Below are 17980 nucleotides of genomic sequence, written 5' to 3' on the forward strand. Positions count from 1 at the left end.
TCCGGTTATAAAAACATGATGTTTTGGAAAATAATCAGCCAAACTTTTAAAAACTTTAATTAACAATAACTTTCAAAATATTGAAATCATATGCATAGATTTGTCCTAAAAATGCTTTTATAATATCACAAATTTATTAAATTTTATAAACATATCCTAATAAAAAATAGTAGTCAAAACTATATTATAAAAGACATGTCATATCTTATCCAAATCATGGTGTATTTATGACTAAAAGGAGTAATTAGTACTGACAATTGAAGTATTTGTTATAATCATGGATCTCACGTAACCGCTTACTTAGTTCTATTGAATAGAGATTCGACCTATCTATATAGAGCAGGCAGGGGTGCCCTTGCTGAACAAATAGCCAATAGGCATATAAATATTGAGATAAAAGCTTTAGACTACACCTTATGTTTCCTGTCCAATTTAGTTTCAGGTTCTTCAATGTTTCAATCGTCAGCAACGTGACGACTACTTGGAGTTGCTAAAACTATAAAAGTTTTTCCGTTCTCAAACTATGTTTCAGTCCTGTTAAGTTTGAGTGTACTTACAACTAATTAAAAACTATACAGTGATCTTCGAAAAGATAGAACGACGTCAGTGCTAGCATGTATCTTTAATGGGAGACATCGAAAAATGCCACTGCACAGTGAAAATTCCACTGAGTGATACCAGGCTACTTGGTCTCCTGTCGCTTCCAGTTCCAGCTAACGGCAAGGCCAACAGCAAGTCCAGCACTAGCACTCGCCGCCGCTATTGCCCCAGCTCCGAACCTCCTTTTCTTTGTAGCCTTTTTGATCTTGTCCAATCCCCCGGATTAACACGCCAACAAAAGTCTTAGAGCGGGCCGTTCTCTTCAATAAATGCTCATATAAGACTGTCCAATCCCCTGAAGTAGTTCGAGGTTGCGTATGCACCCAAGTAAATTGTGCCATTGAGCCGTTATTTTAGTTTCTGCTTTTGTTTGCTTGACCAGTCGGCGTCAAATCGATCACAGATCTAACGAATCCTATGGAGTAAGATCTATATTGTGGCGGACCTTTATGTTGTAATTTTAATTAAAATATGACCGTGCTAGTATTTTTTTTAATTTATACGTATCAACTACTAATTCAGTGACGAATACATGAAGCATTGTAAATCCAAGATCGGGCTCTGACAAAAGCAGTTTTTTCCATAGTCTATGTGGGCTCGTCAGAATACTATAAACTTTCAGAAATCTTCCATTTTTGTGGTAGAGTGGATGGTTGTTTTTGGTAGGCTTCTATTCAACACCCTCTTCCTTTAGTCATCTTGTTCGTTTTTCTGATGGTAATTGCTATCAAAATACACTACTATATAAACTGCAATCAGGGCTGGTTCAAAAGTATGGGTCATGATATTAACCTGCAATGATAAAACCGGTCATGATAATCCCACACAAAATAGCTCATCATTCACATATTTACTTATTCACCATTTAAATATCACATATGGTTCACATACAATTCATCACTCACATATGATTTCATTATTCATTTATATAGAAATTAAAAAGTGGGTATTAATATCTAAAATTACATACCTCAATATCATTTAGGAGGACTATATCTCCATTATCGCAGAATGCGTGTGGGTAGGTGAAATGAGCCATCTCTAAAACCAAATGCACCTTCCACCTCTTGCTCTGGTGAAATCTGCCCTGTTATGATTTCTCAAAGTTTGGTGGCTAATCCTATATATGTATGATAGGGAAAATTTCATCCAGGCAGAGGGAGAAGGAATGTGGCTCCAATATTCTTAGGATGTGCACCCTAGAAAACCTAATGAACCTTCCTCTCCCTCTGCCCAGATGAAATCTGCCCTGATATGATATCTTAACAGTGGCTAGCAAATCAAACTTCGAAACATCATTAGTCTCATAAACTTAAAAAGGACATCAGTTCAGGGGCACAAGTCATAAAAGCAGCAACGCATGGACTATCACAAATACACACATTCTTGTTCCACACCTCATAGAGTATGAGAGAGATTGAATAAGATGTGTGATTGTGATAGTCATGCTACTACCCTCAACCATATAAGTGCATAATCATCACAGGCCCATGCGACATAAAATTTCACTAAAATTTCTATAACAGAAAACTAATACACTGAAATCCTAAAATTCACCTAAATCATTCAAAATTATTTAGGTGTGCCTTAGTTGTGTGTCCTAAAATTTGAATATGGTATTATGGGTAGTAGGGTATATGTAATTTGCCCGACCTAAACCCTAATACCACACAATGTCACATTCAAACTTGATTAGGTACGGTATAATCATTGGCAACATCTAGAAGAGCAAACTGCATCTAGCTATCCTACATCATCATTTTTCAATATGTAACCTCATATCATTGACATATTTCATCATAGATAGGATAAACACAACTAACATTCATCTCAATTTCTATAAAAGAAAACTAATCCACTAAAATCCTAAAATTCACATAAAATTAATCTATAATTGACCTAAAATCATCTAAAATTCACCTAAATCATTTAGAACGCACCTAAAATCCTCTAAAATTCATATAAATTATCTAGCATCAATTCATTCATCCATCCATGCATGCATCTAATAACATCACCATCATCCATCCATTTATACCTCAGGGCGTCGGGATGGAGGAGGAGGCTGGAGTCATTGTGACGGAGGTTGCGCGGTGGAGGAGGCCACATCAGCTTGTGCTAGAGGTGGTCGTGGCTGGGGCAGCGACAGCGCGGTGAAGGAGGACAAGGAGGGCACAATTGCGTCAGTGTCATAGATGTTGATGGTAGTCCGCGACGGAAGTTGAGGCGTCAGTGTGGAGGATTCTAGCATCGGGATGGATGTGGAGGTGACATCGGCTCCGAGGTGTGAAGGAGATCACGTGGTGGAGGACACCATAGTGGCTCGTGGTGGAGGTTGGGGCCGGGGTGGCGGTGTTGGGGTGGAGGAGGCCGGGGAGTGCATGGAGTGGGGCAGGAGCCGAGGCATCGGTGTGGTGGCTCGGTAGCAGCTCTATGTTGAACAAGAGCAGAGAAGGAAAGTTATTTAGGGCAGTTATAATATCACTGCTGGTTCTCGTGACCAACCTACCTCAAACATCCATTAAAATTGTGTGTACCCTCCCTGGCCTGCGCATTTCATCCACCCGTCGTTCTTCCTCCACCATTGCCACCCATCGTTTTGGCCTCTCCTCCACCACCGCCACCCGTCGCTTTGGCCTCTCCTCCGCACGTGTGCTTCCCATTGTCATTGGAGGAGGAGGAGGCAATGGTTGCCTCCTCCAATGACCTCTCTTCGCATGATGATGACTGGGAGCATTTCTAGGATGGCACTCTTCCACTATGTGTGCTGACGTTCACGTATGAGGATGCCGACACTGAGGATAACACATCCTCCAACAAGGAGGAGGAGGAGGACACCGGTACCAATGACTCGTCCTTCGAGGATGATGAGGAAGAGGAATGGATCAACCATGAGGGCTCAACCAACAAGGAGGAGGAGAAGGAGGATGAAGGACGGGCCACTACAATAGGTCCAAACGACCCCATCATCATCGACAACAATGATGATGGTGAAGGCAACAACATTGATTGGAAGGAGCTCAAGAAGGATACGGACAAGTCATCATCGTAAGATGATGAAGATGATAGCAGTGTCACCAGAACCTTCAACTTTAGCCACGCTTGAACCCTAAGTGGCTGGCCGTTGAAGAGGCTTAGGCCAGCCTAGGCGTAAGGTAGCTAGCATAGCCTTGTAAGTGTCGATCTTTTGCAATTCGAATGGGGTTTTGTGTAATCCGGACCTCCTTTTGTAATCAGGATCTTATTTAGTGTAATTAGGAACTTATTTCTTAGTGCAATCATGATCTTACTTAGTGTAATAAGGAATTATTTAGTAGTTACCTTCTTAGTATAAATTTTGTACTTCCAAACTTAGTGTCTTATTTTGCACTTCCAAGCTTGGGCAACATGTGCTCCCTAGAAGCATATCCTCTATCACTACCCGTTCATGGTAGGAACTGGTAATGACAAGGAGTATATCTTTGTTGATTTTTGGCATAAACTAGCAGTGATAATGAGTATATTCCCACCGGTTCCAATGGACTCATTAATTATTTGGCCGTTGGTGGTTGTGAACCGGCAATGATACCTTATCATTGCCGGTTCTAGCCAAACCGGCACTGATAGCGGATCATCTATTAGGGTTTCTGTAGTAGTGATATGAGAACTGATGAACCTGCAATGCAAATAAATTTTCTGTGTTTTCGTCCATGTAACTTTTTCTTCTGCTCCATCTTATTTAAAAATAGTGCAGCCTTTCCAAGAATACACATGAGAACAAGGTGTTTCTACAAGAATTTTCAATAAATACCATAGACTTGTTCATTAGTTTTATGGCCACTTTGAAGAACAGATTGATAAGTCTTACCTCACATCTTTTGTTAATGATGTACATCTCTCCGCAATGGTAATGTTTCTTTGAGGTCTCAATTTTATTAAATACTACTCCGTCCAGTCATAAATACTTGATATTTTGGACAAGGTTCAGTCAAACTTTTAAAACTTTGGCTATCAATAACTTTAAAATATTTAGTGTGGAAATATAAAAATCATATGTGTAGATTTGTCTTGAAAAATACTTTCATACACTAGTATAGAAATTGCCTTAAGTGCCGGTTACAAATTGCCATCAGTGCTAGTTTTTGAACCAGCACAATGCAATTGGCAGTGATAATATGGGATTATTAATGCCAGTTCTTGAACCGGCAATAAAAATAGGCTATCACCGTCCTTTTGAACCATGAACTGGCAGTGATAGCATAATATCACTATCGGTTTGAGCCATTAACCGGCAGTGATGTATCCACTATCACTACCAGTTTGAGTCAAGAACCGATAGTGATATCAACACTATCACTGCTGGCTTGAGCCACCAACTAGTAGTTATAGTGGAGACTTGCCGGTTCGTAGCTCAAGTCGGCAGTGGAAGTGGTGATATCCTTGCCGGTTCTTGGCTTGAATATGCAGTGATAATTCCACACCTAAAAAAAACACTACATATGGTTCACATACAGTTCATCATCACATATCACAAATGATGAAAATACAGGTAATCATCACTTATCACATATGGTTGACATGCAATTCATCGTTCACATATGGTTCCATCATCTATTTATATAGAAATTAAAAAGTAGGCATTAATAAGTAAAATTACATACCTTAACATCATTTAGGAGGATTTTGTTTCCATCATCGTAGAAAAGTATGTTGCCTCCAATTCTTAATGAATTTACATATGATGATTACAGAAAGAATATTCACAGTTATGATATTGATGCAAGAATAGCCAATTGATCCTAGCCCACCCTTAACCTGATCATCATGGGCCAACAACATAATCATCATCTATCATTAAAAATAAAAAAGTAGCAAGTAGCAAAACAATTCATTTGCCAATATGTGGCCTCATATCATTAGCAAATGTACTGCAATTGGAAAGCCGTAGTGAGAAATATAGTGCTGAGATAGATCCCAAAATTATAAGTTCAACTCCAGCATATAATAAGATGTGTAACTGTGACAATCTGTCACACCCAGTTTTATAAAGGAACAAAACCAGATGCAAACCACATGTATATCAGGATCAAGTTTCATACATGCAACGACTTTATCAGTGTATCACATATAGTGCCATTATTACAATGTTTAACTTAAACAAAAATAGAAATACCTCAAAGTCTTTAACTAAAGCACACTAGCAAAACACAGCGAAACTCCCATCTTCCATAGGCAATCGAGGGGGGGGGGGGGGGGTCCACCAGCCTAGCAATCTTCATCTTCATTGGCGAAGCAGTCTAGTTCTTCTTCATTGTCTGAGCAGCGTTTGATGTATATTTGGATGGAAATAGCAAGTGTGAGTACATGTCATACTCCACAAGTGTAAGAAATAAATGACATGCAAGCTTAAATAAAGGATCATGCTATAACATGTTAAATTTGCAAAAATACCAACTATGCTATTGTAGAGTTATAAAAGCATCCTATTTAGCTATGTGATTCATCACTAAACTTGCAACTCCTAGAAACATCTCCATATGTTTCTCAACTACCCGAAAACCACTTCAGATTCCCAAACCATCCGACTTGATACTCTCCACAGGTAACCAAGAACTATCCAACCAAACCAACTAATCATGTAAGGATCCAAGTCTCTCATGATAGTGAGCACGGCTGATATATCAGATTTTACACTTTGTAGAGGTTGTCCAGCTTTTCTCACGAGTCGTGATTTCCTTGTTGCCGTGTCGGCCAAGCACTTAACACATGCCTATGGTGTGTCGCCAGGAGATCACTACAAAGCCGGTACAAAGTTTCATCCAGTATGTGCACACCCGCTAGGTTTCACCGCCGTCAAAGTGGTTTTCACACTACCCAGAAGCCCCCTTTTGCGCCTTGTAGTTTCTAGCAAGTTTTCACCCTTCCCTTTCACTACACATCTCATACCACTAACCAAATGGTTCTGGCCTTAGCCATCCCCACACATCCATTCTTTCGTTTAGCACGCACAAAAACTGGAATCCACTAATTAATAGGCTAGGTCTGTGTCGGTGTATCTGGAACCGGGGGTCCCTGAGTCCCGAGGCCAGGCCAGCCGTCCGCCACATGTCACCATCCCATGAGGTTCCTCCTGCGAGGTGAGGAAAGTCTAAGTTCCGGGAGAAGGTGCTCGGGGCCACAGTCCCTGGTCCCCGAGCACCCCAGTTCCCCGATGACCCGCAAAGTCTAAGTTCCAGGAGAAGATGCTCGGGGCCACAGTCCCTGGTCCCCGAGCACCCCAGTTCCCCGATGACCCGCAGAGTCTAAGTACCGGGAAGAAAGTGCTTGGGGAGGTGCCCGGTCACCCCCGAGCACCCTAGTCCCCCGACGATCAGGAGAGCTAAGTTCCGGGAGAGAGTGCTCGGGGACTGCGCGCAGCAGTCCCCGAGCGCACGGTTCCCCGAGGGCCAGTGTGAGAGTGCTCGGGGCTGTACGTGGCGGTCCCCGGGCTCTCGGTTCCCCGAAAGATCTGTGCAAGAGTGCTCGGGGAGGTGAACAGTACCCCCCGAGCGCTCGGTGCCCCAACGACCCGAAAAGGCCCCCGAGGGGCCCACCGATGAGGTGTCAACCAGTCAGAGGTCCGAGGCCGCATTTAATGAGCGTGCGCGACCTGACATTCCCAACTGCTCCCGCCGCAGTGTCAGTTCCTGCCACGTTTTGGCAGAGAGGCGTGGGGCTATTAATTGCACGGGTCCCGTCCCGTATCATCCGGTGTGTTTCGGGATAACATCGCTAGGATCAAGGCATTCCGCCTGCCGCCCTGCCATGGCAGAGGAACAAGACAGGGCGGGCACGCCGGGTTGCTCCGTGGCTGCCCGGTGGGCCCTCTCTACGGCGCACGTTGCCAGGGCGTTTATGGTGACAAGTGACCGGGCGTGCGTCGCGTTTTCCACCTCCCCGGTCACTTCGCCCAGAGGAAATGATGACGCCTTTCCCAGTCATGGTGTCTTGGAACTTACGCCCCCTCCTTCCCGTTCGGGGCATGTCGCAGCCGGCGAGTGGATAAAAGAGTCGACACACCCAAGAAGGAAGACAGGCCCGCGATCAACCAAGAATAGACCGAAAGAGAATCCGACCAATGATACATCCGAGACGTCCAAGAGACCGCAAGCATCGAGCACAGAAGCACCAAGAACCAAACCGTAGTCTCTGCCCAAGAACAGGGAGCGTCAAGCTCTTAGTTAGACACAATATTCTTGTAACCAGCAACATCCTTGAGGGACTTTCTCAGGACAGTTATTACATCCACATAGGAGTAGGGTATTACGCCCCTGTGCGGCCCGAACCTGTCTAAATCTTCCGGTGCATTTACTTCTTTCTGCACTAGGTCATCACCCCCACCACCGGCCGTTGCATTTACTTTCATTCATTTCTCCAGCGAACTTATTCAGGATCATCCCCCCGGCCGAATCCCTAAAAAGGGATCTCTCGGGATCCCTGCGACAGGAGTTAATCCTCCGACAGCTGGCGCGCCAGGTAGGGGGGAACATCTCTGAATCTGTTTGTTTGTTTTCTTCCACAGGAAAAAATGGCCGGTGGACACCACCTCCAGCGTTCTGGCTCCACTTCCAGTGAGGAAATGCAGCCCCTCGCACAAGAGGTCCTAGCCGCTGCTGCATCCCAGCAACAGCCGCAATCTGCACGTGCGGCTTTCCCCTCCCAAGGGGACCAAGGCGCTGGGCCCGAGCAGGGCTGCCGTCGCCGCCATCGGTGCACCTTCCGATCCCCATCAGGCGGTCAAAACTCCGGCCTCCAGGTCCGCCTCTGGACAGCGCCGGGTGCCACTCCGGCGTAGACTCGCTTTCAGCGAGGTCGGCCCGGGAAGCGCGCTGCTCGTGGCGCACGCTCTCCTCAGGCATCCGCCTGTCCAGGCGACTCCGAAAACCCCAGAGGGTCGCTGGATCCAAGAAGTCACTGCCCTGGTCGGTACTGCTCGCCACCAGGTACTGGCTGGCAATTCTCGCGCCACCACCCAGCGTGGCGCCACCCGGACCGGCCCATCGACGGGCAATGTTCGCACGGGCCGGGGGGCCTCCAGGCAGAGCGCCACCCCCCTGGCCGCGTCCGAAGCCCAGGACCTCCACTTGCGTCTCAATGAGCGGAGGGGCCACGAAGATGCGCGCGTCACTCTTGAGCGCCAGCGGGATACCCGGTAGGAGGCCGAGGCTGAGGTCCAAGCTTCCTCTTTTCCGACCCGCGATCGCCAGGATTCCCTAGCTCGCCGGCGTTCTCCGCCAAGGAGCGCCACCCGCGCCACGGGGTACGGCACCGACTGCCGTGCCTTCTCTAGTGAACTCCGACGGGTCAAATGGCCCTCCAAGTTCCGCCCTGAGCTGCCGAAGAAGTACGACCGGTCCATCGACCCCGTCGAGTTCCTCCAAATATACACTACGGCCGTCCAAGCGGCCAGGGGCAGTGAAAAGGTGATGGAAAATTATTTCCATGTTGCCTTGAGGGGCTCTGCCCGTTCTTAGCTCATGAACTTACCCCCAGGATCTATTAGCTCCTGGGATGACCTCTGCCACCAGTTTGTGGCTAATTTTCAGGGCACATTCACGCGCCCCAGTTTGGAGTGCGACCTCCACGCCATCAAGCAACAGGAGGGGGAGACGCTGCGGTGCTTTATTCAGCACTTCAGCCAGGTCCGCAACACCATCCCGCGGATAGCCCCCCACGCTGTCATCGTCGCCTTCCGGCAGGGCGTCCGCGACGAGCGGATGCTCGAAAAGCTAGGTACGCACGAAATCGAAACCACTGCGGAGCTCTTCGCACTGGCCGACAAGTGCGCCAAGGCGGCGGAGGCCTGGGCGTGGCATGCTCCGCGCCCCACCGCCGACCAGCCAAGTTCTTCCCATTCTGGCAGGCGGGAAAAGAAGAAGAGAAGAAAGCGCAAAGCCGCTCCTGTCGAACCGGCCCAGGGCCCCGCCCATAGGCCGGCCTAAGAGCCCGACCACCGGCAAGAATGCCAGGCGGCCGCCGACAGACGGGCCGCGCCCGCGAGGGCCCCGGTACCTGCAAGGGCACCAGCTCCTGCAAGAGCCCTGGCTCCCGCCCGGGCTCCTGCTCCAGCGAGGGCCCCCGCTCCCGCGGGGCCCGAGCCAGGCAAATGGTGCCCCATCCACCAGACCAGATGGCACGATCTCACGGAGTGTCGTACGGTCAAAGGTCTCGTCGAGTAGCGCCAATGGGAGCGCGACGAGTTCCTCGGGGGAGGCGACGCTGAGGCCGCCCCCGGCAACGCCGAGCTCGGTTTTCAGGAACCCGAGCACACCGTCGCCTTCATCAACGGAGGCGCTTACACGCCTTCCTCGCGGCGTGGCATCAAGACCATGCAGCGCGAGGTGTGCTCGGCAACCCCGAGCGAAGTGGCCGCTCCGATCACGTTTAGTATAGCCGACCACCCCACCAATACTGCAGCCGTGGGGCGACTACCCCTGGTGGTGTCCCCCACCATCTGCAATGTCAAGGTCGGCAAAGTGCTGATCGACGGGGGTGCAGGCCTCAACCTCCTCTCCAAGGAGGCCTTCGAGAAGCTGCAGGTGTCCTCCAGGCGCCTAAAGCTGTCGCTTCCATTCTACGGAGTGACGCCCGGGCACTCCCTGCCCCTCGGGCAGGTCGAGCTGCCCGTAACCTTCGGGAGTCGAGACAACTTCCGCATGGAAAACGTCCTCTTCGACGTCGCGGAGCTCCCTCTCCCCTACAACGCCATTCTCAGGCATCCGGCGCTCGCCAAATTCTTGATGGCCGCGCATTATGCATATCTCATGGTTAAGATGCTGGGCCCAGTAGGCCCCATCTCCGTGACGGCCGACTCCGGCGGTGCCGTTTCCTGCGCCGAGCAGTCGTACATGGCTTTGGTCTCAGCCCAGGCCGAGGTCAGGGGCTGCACAGGGGGCCCGGGACCCTCTTCATCCAAACCCCGACTCGCCGCCGACGCCTCTGTTCCTACGAAGGAGGTCGTGGTGGGCGAAGGCGCTTCCCAGGTCGTCCGAATTGGCGGTGACCTGGGCAGCAAATAGGAAAGCGCGCTCGTCACCTTCCTCCGGGCTAACGCCGACGTGTTTGCATGGCAACCGTCCGACATGCCCGGGATCCCTAGGGAGGTGATTGAGCACCACTTGGCTGTGCGCCCGGACGCACGCCTGGTGAAACAGAAAGTCCGGCGGCAGGCGCCCGAGCGCCTGGAGTTCATCCGGGAGCAGGTCAGCAAGCTCCTCGATGCCGGATTTATCCGAGAGGTCCTCCACCCCGACTGGCTGGCAAATCCAGTTATCGTCCCGAAGGCCAACGGTAAGCTCCGCATGTGTGTGGATTACACCGACCTAAATAAGGCTTGCCCTAAAGATCCTTTTCCCTTGCCCCGCATAGATCAAATTGTAGATGCAACCGTGGGATGTGATCTTTTATGTTTTTTAGATGCAAACTCTGGGTATCACCAGATTCGCATGGCCGTAGAGGACGAAGAAAAAACTGCTTTTACCACCCCGGTGGGGACTTACTGTTATATGTCTATGCCTTTTGGTTTGCGCAATGCTGGGTCTTCTTTCCAGCGCGCCATTCGCATTACCCTTGATTCACAAGTTGGCCGCAACGTCGATGCCTACATCGACGATCTCGTGGTTAAGTCCCAAAATCGCGCCACCCTGCTCGACGACCTTGCCGAGACTTTCAACAGTCTCTGCACTACCCGCCTTAAGCTCAACCCCGAGAAGTGTGTCTTCGGGGTCCCTGCGGGAAAGCTCCTCGGTTTCTTGGTTTCCAGCCGAGGAATCGAGGCCAATCCAGAGAAGATCCGGGCCATCGAGCAGATGCGACCCCCGGCTCGACTCAAGGAGGTTCAGCGTCTCACCGGCTGCATGGCAGCCCTCGGGCGCTTCATCTCTAAACTTGGAGAGCGGGGGCTCCCCCTCTTCAAACTCCTTAAGAAGACCGGTCGTTTCGACTGGACGCCGGAGGCCGAGCAAGCCTTCTGCGATTTGAAAAAGTACCTCACCTCACCGCCCATGCTGGTGGCTCCCTCTGAAGGTGAGCCCCTACTGCTCTACGTATCGGCCACTCCTCAGGTCATAAGCATGGTGTTGGTGGTAGAGCGCGACGAGTGCGCGGGGCCAGGTGCTGGGTCCCAGCTCCCGGCCGTCCCCGGGCACTCCCCAGTCCTCGCGGCTCTCCCCGAGCAGGGGGTCGAGCCCGAGCACTCGGTTCCTCCCGGCCAGGGAGACGAACCTGAGCACCCGGTCAGCCCCGACCACACCGCCGAGCCTGGGGGCTGCGACAGCCCCTCGGGTGAGGCTGCGGTCCGGGCCCGCCGGGTCCAGCGACCGGCGTACTTCGTCAGTGAAGTCCTCCGGGAGGCCAAAGCAAGGTACCCCCAGGCTTAGAAGCTGCTCTACGCCGTGCTCATGGCCTCACGGAAGTTGCGCTACTACTTTCAAGTGCACAAGGTCTCGGTGGTTACCACGTATCCACTGGGACCCATCCTCCGGAATCGAGAAGGCACCGGGCGAGTTGTCAAGTGGGCGGTGGAGCTGGCGGAATTCGACCTGCACTTTGTCAGTCGCCAGGCGATCAAAAGCCAAGCGCTCTTCGACTTCGTGGCAGAGTGGACACCCGTCCCCGAGGTCGCCCCAGAAGAGATTTCTGCGTATCCCGGGCACGACGCGCCCGGGTACTGGGTTATGCACTTCAACGGTTCCCTCTCGCTGAAAGGCACGGGGGCCGGAGTGGTTCTCACCTCCCCAACGGGTGAAGAACTCCGGTACATCGTGCAGCTACAGTTCCGCGTATCCAACAACATGGCGGAATATGAAGGTCTCGTCGCTGGCCTCCGAGCCGCGGTGGGCCTCGGGATTCGTCGCCTACTGGTCAAAGGGGACTCCCAGCTGGTGATCAGCCAGGTGTCCAAAGAGTACCAGTGCACGGATCCTCAAATGGCAGCGTACGTGGTAGTAGTCAGGAAGCTGGAGAGGCGCTTCGATGGCCTGGAGTTGCGGTACATCCCTCACCGCGACAACGCTCTGGCCGACGAGCTCTCCTGCCTGGCCTCCTCCCGCGTGCGCGTCCCTGCCGGAGTCTTTGAAGAAAGACTCACGCGGCCTTCCGTCCTGCCTGCCGAACAGGATGAAGGGGAAACCTCGAACTCAATTCAGGGGACCCCGGCGGTGCCCTCAGTGGGAACCCCGTCAGGGTGCCACCGTCCGGCGAGTGCGCTGCACTTGCTGAATGTTCTCAAGATGCCTCGTGGATGGATGACATCCGAGGGTACTTGAAGGAAAAGTTCCTTCCCGGGGATGAGGCGTCTGCCGAAAGAGTTGCTCGGCAGTCCAAGCGCTATGCCATAGTAGACGGGGATCTCTACCGGCATAGCGCAGGAGGTGTCCTCCTGAAATGCATCTCCCGGGCAGAAGGCGGCGAGCTCCTCGCTGAGATCCACAAGGGCGAGTGCGGTGGCCATTCATCGTTCCGCACGCTGGTCGAGAAGGCCTTCCGGCAAGGTTTCTACTGGCCTATAGCCCTCCAGGATGCTTCCGAGCTGGTTCGGCGCTGCAGGGCGTGCCAGTTCCATGCAAAGCAGATTCACCAGCCAGCTCAGGCTCTTCACACCATCCCCCTGTCATGGCCTTTCGCGGTCTGGGGGTTGGACATTCTGGGTCCATTCCCCCGAGCAATCGGGGGCTATGAGTATCTCTACGTCGCCATCGATAAGTTTACCAAGTGGCCGGAGGCGGTCCCAGTCATCAAGGTGACCAAGAACATGGCGCTCCAGTTTATCCGCGGCATCACCAGCCGCTTTGGTGTCCCGAATCGGATCATCACCGACAACGGCACCCAGTTCACGAGTGCCCTGTTCGGGGACTACTGCGAAGACCTCGGCATCAAGCTCTGCTTTGCCTCCGTCGCTCATCCTCAGAGTAACGGGCAAGTTGAGCGTGCCAACGCGGAGATACTAAAGGGCCTCAAAACCCGGACCTATGACGTGCTCGCAAAGCACGGGAAGGGATGGGTGGACAAGCTGCCTGCCGTGCTATGGGCTAATCGGACCACGCCAAGCCGCGCCACCGGGGAGACTCCATTCTTCCTCGTGTACGGCGCTGAGGTGGTCCTCCCCTCTGAGCTCACTCTAGGCTCCCCTTGGGTGCATGCATACTCTGAGGGTGAGCAAGAGCAGCAGAGGCGCGACGATGTCGACTACTTGGAAGAGCGCCGGTGGCGTGCCGCCGTCCGGGTGGCTAGGTACCAGCAAGGTTTGCGGCGCTATCATCAGCGCCGCGTCCGGGCACGGTCCTTTGAGGTGGGGGATCTAGTTCTCCGACGCGTCCAGTCGCGCGAAGGAAAGAATAAGCTGTCCCCTGTGTGGGAGGGTCCCTTCACCGTAATCGGGGTCCCGCGAGGAGGCTCTTTTAGGTTGGCGGTAGAGGATGGGCAACCGCTTCCAAACCTGTGGAACATCGAGCACCTGCGTAGGTTCTACCCGTAGATGGCTATGCTCGCAGCTCAGGTCAACCAGGCCAGGGGCTTCCCCCCTGCCCAAGTTGACCGGGGCCTACCACTAGCTGGGTAAGTCACCCAACCTTGTAAAATTTATCAATTCAGTGTAAATGTTAATGTGCAATCATATTTCAATTTCGCTTTTCGGGATTTCGTATGTTTGATCTGTCTGGTGAGATGCTCGATTGTGCGAGGAAAGTTCGCTCTCTCTTTTTCCAAGCTGATAAAAGAATCCCGACCGGTATGCGCGCGGGCAGCTGCCGCTGAGTTATGTCCGATGTGGTAGGCTGTGGTGTTCGGTGTCATGGCGGATCTCCGGGCACTACCGAGTCCCTGGGCGCTCTGGGTAATCCTATCGCTCGAGCCGCTCGAGTAGTCCGGAGCTTAGGCCCCAGGGGCGGGCTGTCGGTGCTCGGTCTGGTCTGTCATACCTGGGCGCCACCGAACCATAGGACCTCTGGGTTATGCCTCTGCCCGCTCTTGTTCGCTGGTCTGGGTATTCGAGAGGTCTCAGGTCGAAAACGAGAGCAGTCTATAACAAGTACCGCACTAACAGAGCGCACCAAACAAGGATTTTCTCCTCTCTCTCTTAAGTCACAGATCGATAATCAAAGCAAGGCAGCTCGACCGCAAGGGCCTCGATGCCTAGGTCGCTGCTCGGCCCCAAGGGTCCGTGGGTGGTCCTACCGCTTAAGCATGAGTGGTCGAGATCACCCGACCCCGGGCTCCTCGCGTGCCCCTTGATGCTCGGGCGCCCCGACTGCGGGAACCAAGTCCCCGGCCACCCCGAGCTCGGAGTGCACGCCCCTCCTGGATCGGTTGGCCGGAAGGCCGACAGCTGTACGGTGAGTGGTTAAATTCGGACGAATTTACATTCAAAAGTATTTTGTTCCCGAGTCGTCCTCGGGAGCCCTCGCATTCTAATATGCCCGGGGAGATGGTCTCCTCGCGCACAAAACCCTACCGTGTGTCCGCTTTTTCCTAGAACGACAGAAAGGTCCACAGAAAGGTGCACCGTGCGTGCGGTAGTGTCTGATCGAAGTCTTTCATGGTGGTCGTTGTGTTCGGTCCGCTTTTAAGGGCCCCGAGTACTACCGAGTCCCTGGGTGCCCTGAGTAATCCTATCGCTCGAGCCACTCGAGTAGTCCAGAGCCTAGGCCTCAGGGGCGGGCTGTCGGTGCTCGGCTCGGTCCGTCTTAAGCCCGGGCATCACCAAACCATGGGGACTCTTGGTTGCATTTCCGCCCGCACGTGTCTCCAGTCTGCTGACTGAGTGGTCGCAAGGTGAAAAAGTGTTCACCGGCCATGGCGTGCTCCGTGCTGGATCAACCTAACTCCCGAGCAAGGAAGTTCGTGTCTTTGTCTTTTGACTTAGCCGATGCGGACTCGCGAGGGCTCGGGGGCTGAACACGCCGAGAAGGATGATCGGGACAACTTCGTTCTCGGGGACGGAAAGGTCGGGGTCGGACGGACTAAGTACTTCCCGGGACATCAAGGCAAAACATCAGAAAAGGCACTAAGTACTCGAGGATATCGGAGTTGCGAGCCCAAAGAAAAGCTTCCATTATGTTCACAAGGGGAATACAAGCATTTCTAAGGGATCACTCCCGTATTTACATCAAGACAAAAATAAAAGAAGAAGAAACTACTACAAAAGCCTAATCGGAGGCAGAGTCGGCGTCGGAGTCGTCTTGGCCATCCCCGGGGGCTGGCGGCGGCGGCACTTCCCGCCTGAAGCCGGCCGCCACCTCGGCAGCGGTGCTCCGAACCGCTTCTCAGGCGGCCTCTCCCTCGGCTTCGACTACTCCTTCCCGCGCTGGTTCCAGCGGGAAGTTCGAGTCTCTGCTCTGGTAGCAGGCCAGAACATGCTCGGCCACCGCTTGGGCCAAGCCGCGTCCTTCCTGGGCGGCAAGTTCCTGGACGGCCCAGGGCAGCGCCTCGAGGCGCTCGCAGACTTGCTGAAGTCCCAGGACATGTCGTCCTGGGGCATCGCTCTTCTCGTCCACGACGAGTCGCCCAAGGCCGGCCATCTCCACGGCCCACCGCATCCGCCAGAGTACGTCCTCCAACATCTGCTGCAGGTTGACCCGCGAGACAAAGGCAGCCTCGAGCTTCTCCTTCGCGGCCCATAGTTGCTCCTCGAGACCCTGGCCCCCGGCCGCACCAGAACCACCGGCGCCGGGTGCGAGGCCGGCGGCTTGCTTCGCCTGCGCCACCAGTTCGGACAGAGCCTGCTTGCGGGCGGTCAGCTCCGCCTCGTGCTTAGCATTCTCCTCCTCCCTGGCAGCGACTGCCGCCGTCGCCTCGGGACAGCAAGTCCTCTCGGGCGCCCAAGTCTGCCACCGTGATTTCGGCGTCGAACTCACGGTAGGTCAGGTCGGCCTCGAGGGCCTCCGCCGCCATCTCGTGGCTCACGACCGCCTCCTCCCGCTCCTACGCCCGCCTCTCCCTGGCAAGGGCCTCGGCAGCCTGCTACCGCGATGCCTCAGCCAGGCGGGCGGCATCTTCTCGCTCCTGCGCGGGTGCTCCCCAAAACCTCCCACTCCCACGTAATCTCCGCGCGGGTATCTTCCAAAAGCTTCTACTCCCGCGCGGCCGCCGCACGGGCTTCTTCCACGGTGTTTTGCTCCTCTTCGTTCGCGGCACGCTGCGCGGCAAGGCGGGATTCGAAGGCGCGCCAGGCGGCCGCAAGCTGCGCCCTCTCCGAGTCTAGTCTGGCGCGCTCCGCTTCAAGCTACCCCTCCTTCACTTCCACCGCCACGCCCAGCCCCTTGACCGCCACCTGGACGCCCTCGATCGCGGCCAGGAAGGGGTCGGCAGGCCGGCCGGGCACCGATGGAGCGCCGGTTTCCCCGCAACCCTACTCCGGGGGGTTCGGGGTCCCCAAGGGTTGCAAGGCCATCATCCGCCCCAGGCTCTGCACGCCTGGGGTAGGCTCCACCGGTGCCGAGGGTTCGGGCGATGGCTGCGTCCCCGCCTCGGCCGCTGCATCCGCTGGCTCTGCCATGGCTGCCGCTTTAGCCGTCCCTGCCCCGACCGCCGCTTCCACCATCCTCGCCTCAGCCGCCGCGTCCGCTGGCCCCGCCACGGCCGCCGCGTCCGCTGGCCCCGCCGCCATCACCGCGTCTGCCTGCCTTGACTCCGCCGGCCTTCTTGGCTCGGGTGCTGGCGCCGGCGCCGGTGCTCCTTCAGCCTCGGTGGCGCCGGTGGGCGACCTGCAAGAGACAAACGAAGACCAAAACCGAAGTTTAGTTCGGGCGAAGTGTGCCCAAGAAAGAACGAAGAATGAAACTTACGTGGTCGCAGTCCCCCGTATTGCCATTTGGCCGCCGGGAGCCTGAACTCCGGGCCCGACAGTGCCAGCCCAGAGTCCTCCCTTCTCCTCTTCCACCGGGGGCTCGGCGGGGCCGCTGCGCGGTCTCCGGGTGCCGGGGCCGGCCCCATCCTTTCGAGGCGCGGCTCCAGAACCGGAAACGCCGCCACCGCCGATGGCGACGGCGGGGACTCCGGCACAGGAATGTAGACCCGGGGGCGCTTCCCCCGGTCCTCCGGCGCCACCACCACTCCGTCGTTGGTAGAACCTCCTCCTCCTTTGGTGCGACGGCTGCTGCCCTCAGCAGCCCCACCGCTGGCCCGCGGCTCACCGCTCCCGTCGCCCGGGCCACCAGTCTGCACCTGGCTGCTCGCGGCCCCCTCACTGGCCACCTCATCTAAACCAGGGAGCTCGGGGGCCTCGGGGCTCCGGCTCCTCGGCCGGTCGACGAGCCCCTGGGCGTCGAACTCCGGCAGCTTCGCCAGGATCGTCGTGCGCTCGGGGTTGGCGCAGAGCGCCATTTCCGGCCACGGGAGCTTCGCCCAGCTCGTGTCCTCCATGCCG

This window comes from Phragmites australis, chromosome 7 (genome assembly GCF_958298935.1).
Source record: "Phragmites australis chromosome 7, lpPhrAust1.1, whole genome shotgun sequence".
Lineage (NCBI taxonomy): Eukaryota > Viridiplantae > Streptophyta > Magnoliopsida > Poales > Poaceae > Phragmites > Phragmites australis.